Source organism: Macaca nemestrina, chromosome 6, assembly GCF_043159975.1.
Source record: "Macaca nemestrina isolate mMacNem1 chromosome 6, mMacNem.hap1, whole genome shotgun sequence".
Lineage (NCBI taxonomy): Eukaryota > Metazoa > Chordata > Mammalia > Primates > Cercopithecidae > Macaca > Macaca nemestrina.
The window spans coordinates 24,912,315-24,921,978 of NC_092130.1; the positions used below are offsets into that span (position 1 = coordinate 24,912,315).

The following is a 9,664-nucleotide window of genomic DNA, read 5'->3' on the forward strand; positions in this document are numbered from 1 at the left end:
ATAGTAGAAAGAGAGAAGTGGTAAGTGAATGGAGAAAACGAGAGAGAAATATATGCTGGGAAAGATATTGAGAGACGTCAAGTGCCATGTTAAAGAATGTAGGTGTTATCTTGAAAGGTACAAGAGAGGAGTTAAGTAGTTGATTCAAAAAATCTATTTAGTAAGCACCTTCTCTGTGCTAGACATTGTCATAGTAAGCACCTTCTGTGTGCTAGACATTGTCACTTAGAATGTATCTGGTAGCAGACAAGATTTCCTGACCTCCTGGGACTAATATTCTAATGACAGAGAGGAATAATATTGAGCATATAAATAAATTTTAAAACTTTTTTCCAAATAGTATTAGGTGCTACCAAATATGCTGCAAAGAAAGTATAATAGGGTAAAGAAATAGTGATGTGGACAAGGATGCTACTTGAGCCAAGGTGGTCTAGGAGTGCTTCTCTCAGGAGGTGACATTTGAGCTGAGGTGTGAATAACAAGAAAACCAAACCAGGCAAAGATTTGGAGACACAACAGTTCGAAGTGTAGAAAAAGAAAAGTAAACTACTCACTCTTTTAAGAAAGTGAGAAGGCGGCAATGAGTTTGAGGCCTGTGAGGAAAGGATGGTAGGAGTTACAACTAGAGAAGAAGGAAGTCAGGAGCCAGATATTGTAGGCCAGAAATTCTCCCTGAGAGCCATCAGGCTAGCCATACCTATGGACATTTCTGAGACTCTGTCAGGGTGGGTTTTTTGTTTGTTTCTCAGTGACAACGACAGAAGCTCCTTCCTGGATTTGAGAAAACACAAAACAGAACTGCAAGGGTTCCTGTAGCACACAGGAAAGTCTACATATCAGAGTTGTGATTCATCTTATATGACTTTCTAATGTCCCACTAAACACTTATTTAGATAAAATGCCAGCTGATAGTTATCCAATCCTAAAATCTAACTTCATTTTAAATCAGTGCATTTTTTAAACTAAAGATATATTAGTCCCCAACTTTTCCAAAAACACAAATGCCTTATAAACTGAGGGAAGGTTAAACATAGTTTTGTTCTGAACATTACCAAAAACATTTTGGGATATAATGTCACCATAGCAATGCTGCTTGAGGTGTTTGAGTTACTAATCAAAACACAAACAGACCTGTATCAATCTGCATTTGTTGCTCACATGTTCCTAGTGACTTTATCTATAGGTGCAAGTATTTATTTACTTACATCTTCTAGTGTAATTATGCCTATGTATGTACATGCTGAATATATATTGCATTATTATAAACCATTTTCCTTCTATTTTGCATTATATGAAACTAGGACATTATTTCTATTTACGAATTCATGATCAGATAGGTTATATTATCTGTAAGTTTATTATGAGAGTGAAGTGGGTGAATAAGAATATTTGTTCATAAAATGAAGCTGTTGGCTCTGACAGAGCTGAGGACCACTATAGGTCATGGCGACGACAGTGGATTTTATTCTAAGACCAATGAGAAATTCAGAGAATATTTTAAAAGGAAGTGTTGTGATCTGATTGGCAGTTTTAAAAGCTCAAATGTCAGTGCCCAAGATGGCCGAATAGGAACAGCTCCAGCCTCCAGCTCCCAGCATGAGTGACACAGAAGACAGGTGATTTCTGCATTTTCAACTGAGGAACCAGGTTTATGTCACTGGGTCATGTCGGACAGTTGGCACTAGTCCACGGGTGCAGCCGAACAGCGAGAGCTGAAGCAGGGTGAGGCATCGCCTCACCTGGGAAGCTCAAGGGGGAAGGGAATTCCTTTTCCTAGCCAAAGGAAATTGAGACTCAAAACACCTGGAAAATAGGGTAACTCCCACCCTAATACTGTGCTTTACCAAGGGTCTTAGCAAATGGCACATCAGGAGATTATATCCCACGCCTGGCCCAGAGGGTCCAACGCCCACAGAGCCTCCCTCATTGCTAGCACAGCAGTCTGAGATCTAACTGCAAGGTGGCAGCAAGACTGGGGGAGGGGCGCCTACCATTGCTGAGGCTTATGTAGGTAAACAAAGCCACCTGGAAACTCGAATTGGGTGGAGCCCCCCACAGCTCAAGGAGGCCAGCCTGCCTTTGTAGACTCCTCCTCTGGGGACAGGGCATAGCTAAACAAAAAGCAGCAGAAACCTCAGCAGAGTTAAATGCCCCTGTCTAACAGCTTTGAAGAGAGCAGTGGTTCTCCCAGCATGGAGGTTGAGATCTGAGAATGGACAGACTGCCTGCTCAAGTGGGCCCCTGACCCCTGAGTAGCCTAAATGGGAGACATCCCCCACTAGGTGCAGACTGACACCTCACACCTCGCACGGTGGGGTACACCCAGAGACAAAGCTTCCAGAGCAAGAATCAGACAGCAACACTTGCTGTTCAGCAATATTCTACCTTCTGCAGCACCCGCTGCTGATACCCAGGCAAACGGGGTCTGAAGTGGACCTCAAGCAAACTCCAACAGACCTACAGCTGAGGGTCCTGATTGTTAGAAGGAAAACTAACAAACAGAAAGGACACCCACACCAAAACCCCATCAGTATGTCACCATCATCAAAGACCAAAGGCAGATAAAACCACAAAAATGGGAAAAAGCAGGGCAGAAAAGCTGAAAATGCAAAAAATCAGAGCGCATTTCCCCGTCCAAAGGAATGCAGCTCATCGCCAGCAACGGAACAAAGTTGGATGGAGAATGATTTTGACGAGTTGAGAGAAGAAGGCTTCAGTCGATCAAACTTCTCAGAGCTAAAGGAGGAACTACGTACCCAGCACAAAGAAACTGAAAACCTTGAAAAAAGATTTGACGAATGGCTAACTAGAATAACCAATGTAGAGAAGTCCTTAAAAGAGCCAATAGAGATGAAAACCATAACATGAGAACTATGTGACAAATGCACAAGCTTCAGTAACCAACTCGATCATCTGGAAGAAAGAGTATCATCGATTGAAGATCAAAAAAATGAAATGAAGCGAGAAGAGAAGTGTAGAGAAAAAAGAGTAAAAAGAAATGAACAAAGCCTCCAAGAAATATGGGATTATGTGAAAAGACCAAATCTACGTCTGATTGGTGTGCCTGAAAGTCACGGGGAAAATGGAACCAAGTTGGAAAACACTCTACAGGATATTATCCAGGAGAACTTCCCCAACCTAGTAAGGCAGGCCAACATTCAAATTCAGGAAATACAGAGAATGCCACCAAGATACTCCTCAAGAAAAGCAACCCCAAGACACATAATTGTCAGATTCACCAAAGTTGAAATGAAGGAAAAAATGTTAAGGGCAGCCAGAGAGAAAGGTCGGGTTACACAAAAAGGGAAGCTCATTAGACTAACAGCAGATCTCTCGGCAGAAACTCTACAAGCCAGAAGAGAGTGGGGGCCAATATTCAACATTCTTAAAGAAAAGAATTTTCAACCCAGAATTTCATATCCAGCCAAGTTTCATAAGTGAAGGAGAAATAAAATCCTTTACAGACAAGCAAACGCTTAGAGATTTTGTCACCACCAGGCCTGCCCTACAAGAGATCCTGAAGGAAGCACTAAACATGGAAAGGAGCAACAGGTACCAGCCATTGCAAAAACATGTCAAAATGTAAAGTCCATCAATGTTAGGAACAAACTGCATCAACTAACGAGACAATAACCAGCTAATATCATAATGACAGGATCAAGTTCACACATAACAATATTAATCTTAAATGTAAATGGACTAAATGGTCCAATTAAAAGACACAGATTGGCAAATTGGATAAAGAGTCAAGACCCATCAGTTTGCTGTATTCAGGAGACCCATCTCACATGCAGAGACACACATAGGCTCAAAATAAAGGATGGCAGAAGATCTACCAAGCAAATGGAAAACAAAAAAAAAGCAGGGGTGGCAATCCTAGTCTCTGATAAAACAGACTTTAAACCATCAAAGATCAAAAGAGAAAAAGAAGGCCATTACATAATGGTAAAGGTATCAATTCATCACGAAGAGCTAACTATCCTAAATATATATGCACCCAATACCCAATACAGGAGCACCCAGATTCATAAAGCAAGTCCTTAGAGACTTACAAAGAGACTCAGACTCCCACACAATAATCATGGGAGACTTTAACACCCGACTGTCAACATTAGACAGATCAACGAGACAGAAAGTTAACAAGGATATTTAGGAATTGAACTCAGCTCTGCACCAAGCGGACCTAATAGACATCTACAGAACTCTCCACCCCAAAGCAACAGAATATACATTCTTCTCAGCACCACATTGCACTTGTTCCAAAATTAACCACATAGATGGAAGTAAAGCACTCCTCAGCAAATGTACAAGAACAGAAATTATAACAAACTGTCTCTCAGACCACAGTGCAATCAAACTAGAAGTCAGGACTAAGAAACTCAATCAAAACCGCTCAACTACATGGAAACTGAACAACCTGCTCCTGAATGACTACTGGGTACATAACGAAATGAAGGCAGAAATAAAGATGTTCTTTGAAACCAATGAGAACAAAGATACAACATACCAGAATCTCTGGGACACATTTAAAGCAGTGTGTAGAGGGAAATTTATAGCACTAAATGCCCACAAGAGAAAGCAGGAAAGATCTAAAATTAACACCCTAACATCTCAATTAAAAGAACTAGAGAAGCAAGAGAAAACACATTCAAAAGCTAGCAGAAGGCAAGAAATAACTAAGATCAGAGCAGAACTGAAGGAGATAGAGACACAAAAAACCTCCAAAAACATCAATGAATCCAGGAGTTGGTTTTTTGAAAAGATCAACAAAATTGATAGACCACTAGCAAGACTAATGAAGAAAAGAGAGAAGAATCAAATAGACGCAATAAAAAATGAGAAAGGGGATATCACCACCGACCCCACCGAAATACAAACTACCATCAGATAATACTATAAACACCTCTATGCAAATAAACTAGAAAACCTAGAAGAAATGGATAATTTCCTGGATACTTACACTCTCCCAAGACTAAACCAGGAAGAAGCTGAATCGCTGAATAGACCAATAGCAGACTCTGAAATTGAGGCAATAATTAATAGCCTACCAACCAAAAAAAGTCCAGGACCAGATGGATTCACAGCTGAATTCTACCAGAGGTACAAGGAGGAGTTGGTACCATTCCTTCTGAAACTATTCCAATCAATAGAAAAAGAGGGAATCCTCCCTAACTCATTTTATGAGGCCAACATCATCCTGATACCAAAGCCTGACAGAGATACAACAAAAAAAGAGAATTTTAGACCAATATCCCTGATGAACATCGATGCAAAGATCCTCAATAAAATACTGGCAAACTGAATCCAGCAGCACATCAAGAAGCTTATCCACCATGATCAAGTGGGCTTCATCCCTGAGATGCAAGGCTGGTTCAACATACACAAATCAATAAATGTAATCCAGCATATAAAGAGAACCAAAGACAAAAACCACATGATTATCTCAATAGATGCAGAAAAGGGCTTCGACAAAATTCAACAGCCCTTCATGCTAAAAACTCTCAATAAATTTGGTACTGATGGAATGTATCTCAAAATAATAAGAGCTATTTATGACAAACCCACAGCCAATATCATACTGAATGGGAAAAAACTGGAAGCATTCCCTTTGAAAACTGGCACAAGACAGGGATGCCCTCTCTCACCACTCCTATTCAACATAGTGTTGGAAGTTCTGGCTAGGGCAATCAGGCAAGAGAAAGAAATAAAGCGTATTCAGTTAGGAAAAGAAGAAGTCAAATTGTCCCTGTTTGCAGATGACACGATTGTATATTGAGAAAACCCCATCGTCTCAGCCCAAAATCTCCTGAAGTGGATAAGCAACTTCAGCAAAGTCTCAGGATACAAAATTAATGTGCAAAAATCACAAGCATTCTTATACACCAGTAACAGACAAACAGAGAGCCAAATCATGAATGAACTCCCATTCACAATAGCTTCAAAGAGAATAAAATACCTAGGAATCCAACTTACAAGGGATGTAAAGGGCCTCTTCAAGGAGAACTACAAACCACTGCTCAATGAAATAAAAGAGGACACAAACAAATGGAAGAACATACCATGCTCATGGATAGGAAGAATCAATATTGTGAAAATGGCCATACTGCTCAAGGTAATTTATAGATTCAATGCCATCCCCATTAAGTTACCAATGAACTTTCTTCACAGAATTGGAAAAAACTGCTTTAAAGTTCATATGGAACCAAAAAAGACCCCGCATTGCCAAGACAATCCTAAGCCAAAAGAACAAAGCTGGAGGCATCACGCGACCTGACTTCAAACTATACTACAAGGCTACAGTAACCAAAACAGCATGGTACTGGTACCAAAACAGAGATACAGACCAATGGAACAGAACAGAGCCCTCAGAAAGAATACAACACATCTACAGCCATCAGATCTTTGACAAACCTGACAAAAACAAGAAATGGATAAAGGATTCCCTATTTAATAAATGGTGCTGGGAATATTGGCTAGCCATAAGTAGAAAGCTGAAACTGGATCCTTTCCTTACTCCTTATACGAAAATTAATTCAAGATGGATTAGAGACTTAAATGTTAGACCTAAAACCATAAAATCCCTAGAAGAAAACCTAGGGAATACCATTCAGGACATAGGCATGGGCAAGGACTTCAAGTATAAAACACCAAAAGCAATGGCAACAAAAGCCAAAATTGACAAATGGGATCTAATTAAACTAAAGAGCTTCTGCACAGCAAAAGAAACTACCATCAGAGTGAACAGGCAACCTACAGAATGGGAGAAAATTTTTCAATCTCCTCATCTGACAAAGGGATAATATCCAGAACCTATAAAGAACCCAATCAAATTTACAAGAAAAAAACAAACCCCATCAAAAAGTGGGCAAAAGATATGAACAGACACTTCTCAAAAGAAGATATTCATACAGCCAACAGACACATGAACAAATGCTCATCATCACTCACCAACAGAGAAATGCAAATCAAAACCACAATGAGATACCATCTCACACCAGTTAGAATTGCAATCATTAAAAACTCAGGAAACAACAGGTGGTGGAGAGGATGTGGAGAAATAGGAACAGTTTTACACTGTTGGTGGGACTATAAACTAGTTCAACCATTGTGGAAGACAGTGTGGCGATTCCTCAAGGATCTATAACTAGAAATACCATTCGACCCAACCATCCCATTACTGGGGATATACCCAAAGGATTGTAAGTCAGGCTGCTATAAAGACACATGCACATGTATGTTTACTGCAGCACTATTCACAATAGCAAAGACTTGGAACCAACCCAAATGTCCATCAGTGACAGACTGGATTAAGAAAATGTGGCACATATACACCATGGAATACTATGCAGCCATAAAAAAAGATGAGTTCGTGTCCTTTGTAGGGACATAGATGCAGCTGGAAACTATCATTCTCAGCAAACTATCGCAAGAACAGAAAACCAAATACCGCATGTTCTCACTCATAGGTGGGAACTGAACAATGAGACCACTTGGACACAGGAAGGGGAACATCACACACCGGGTCCTATTGTGGGGAGGGGGGAGGGGGATGGATAGCATTAGGAGATATACCTAATGTAAATGATGAGTTAATGCGTGCAGCACACCAACATGGCTCATGTATACATATGTAACAAACATGCAGGTTGTGCACACGTACCCTAGAACTTAAAGTATAATAAAAAAAATAAAAATAAAAAATAAAAGCTCACATGTGCATTTGTAGAATCCTGATTGTGGATGGTAAGATGGAAATCAGAGAGACCAGAGAGAAGCTTGATGCAGAAGTCAATGTAGGCAAGGACAGGGGCCTGGACTAATGAGCTAAGAATCGTTTGTGAAAGTTTATGTTTTTGTCTGCTTAGAACATTTGAAGGATTTAAAGACATTTATCATATCATTTCTTATTATTTTCTACTTTTTGCTAAATATGCCCAGATCCATCAATTACATTCTGTATGACGTGGTTTCTCTGCTTGATCTTAGGCAAAAGGCTGAGAAGTGATTGACATGGTTTCTAGACTGCTTTCCACCTTTGCTGACATCTTCTGAAAATATTCTAGGTTGTCCATGTCTCTATTGGACTTCCCAGAATTGAGGGCAATTCTGCAAATGGAGTTTGACTCATTCACTGGACAATTAAACAACTAGTACCTGTGACTGCTCTACCCTGCTGCCTATTGAAAAATGAATTGGTGTTTTTTGTAGCTGCATTGTGTCGTTTATTTATAGTCCACTTTGGGTGAACTATGACTTCTTCTCTTTGAGCCTATGTGCCAGCCTTTATATTTCTAACACTGTTACCCAGGTTACCTTTCTTTTATCCCTCTCCTTTACCACTGGAATTCAATACATCGTGAGGTGAAATTGAAAAGAGATGTGCTCTACACATTACAAAAGGCCCCCCCCGGCCAAAAAAAATAAGCCAACATGTGACAAATTTCAGCAGAATAGTCCAAACAGCAGGTGTCATGGTGCTTGCCATTTTTTCATAAGCTCCAACCTGTATAGGTGGAACCTTTCCTCAAAACCATTTTATCTTAGACATCTATGTTTGTTCTGTCACCAACCATATCTACTAGCAATAAAAACATCTCTCTCCAATCCAACCAGTTGTATCTCTGCAGGAGAGGATGTTTTATTAAATAATGAGTTCCTATCATTGAAAGCATTTAAGCAAACTTTGGATATATGAGATGCTTTGGATCTACTAGATGGAATTTAAGGTTCCTTATAATTCTAAATTCTACTGATACCATGACTTTTATCATCTTTTACCAACTGGGCTTGCAGTTACACTAGTTCTCCTACTCACGCTTGCTTGGGAGAATGGCTTTGTGAAACTGACTGTTTCAGCTATCTACTGCTATATAATGAACCACCCCAAAACTTATTGACATAAAACAATAATTTTATTATACTTATGGATTCTACAGGTTAGGAATTTGGACAGAGAACAATAGAGATAGCTTGTCTCTGCTCCCCAATGTCTGGGACCTGTATTTGGAAGACATGCATGGCTAAGTATGACTAAGATATCTGGAGATGGCTCCAACCACTGGGGCCTAGAATTATCCAGAAGTGTCTTCATTCACATATCTAACACCTAGGCTGGCATAACTCAGAAGTTAGTCTCAACTGAAACTAACTGGCACATCATGAGGCTTCTCCATGGGGCTTGGGCTTCCTCACAATATGGTGAGTGTAACAGCAGTCAAACCTCTTACATGGCAGGTTAGGGCTCCAAGAGCAAGCATTCAAAGAGCAAGGTGGAAACTGCATGCTTTTTATGACTGAGTCTCACAAATCATCTATCACCATGTATTATTGGTTGAATCTGTCATACACCTGCCCAGATTTAAGGGGTGGGGGTTATAGACCCCACCTCTCAATGGAAGAAATGAAGCTGCATTTTTTAAGTTGCCACATTCCCAACTGGGTTTATTTTAAAATTTTAGATCATAACAACCAAGGTTTGTTTTTCCCCCTAAATTTCCTGACTCTGGTTGAAGTAAAGTATGCACCTTCACCGTGTATGAGCAGGTACTGGGGCTTCTAAGGACAACAGGGAAGAAGAAAGAGGCGACCAATGCTTCCACTGGACATGACAAGATTTTTCTGGAGCCCAAGAGCACATATGCCTTTGTAGTGAAACAAAGACTGA

At 40.1% G+C, this 9,664-nt stretch overlaps 1 long non-coding RNA gene across 4 annotated transcripts in view; it reads left to right on the forward strand.

Moving 5' to 3' along the window:
- LOC139363726 (uncharacterized) overlaps positions 1-8,207 on the forward strand; it is a 149,238-nt gene extending 141,031 nt beyond the window's left edge. For all 4 annotated transcript variants that reach the window (XR_011624548.1, XR_011624547.1, XR_011624545.1 and 1 more), the window contains one exon: positions 7,987-8,207. This is a non-coding gene — a long non-coding RNA (uncharacterized lncRNA). The remainder of the gene's footprint in view (positions 1-7,986) is intronic.
- Positions 8,208-9,664: the final 1,457 nt, after the last annotated feature.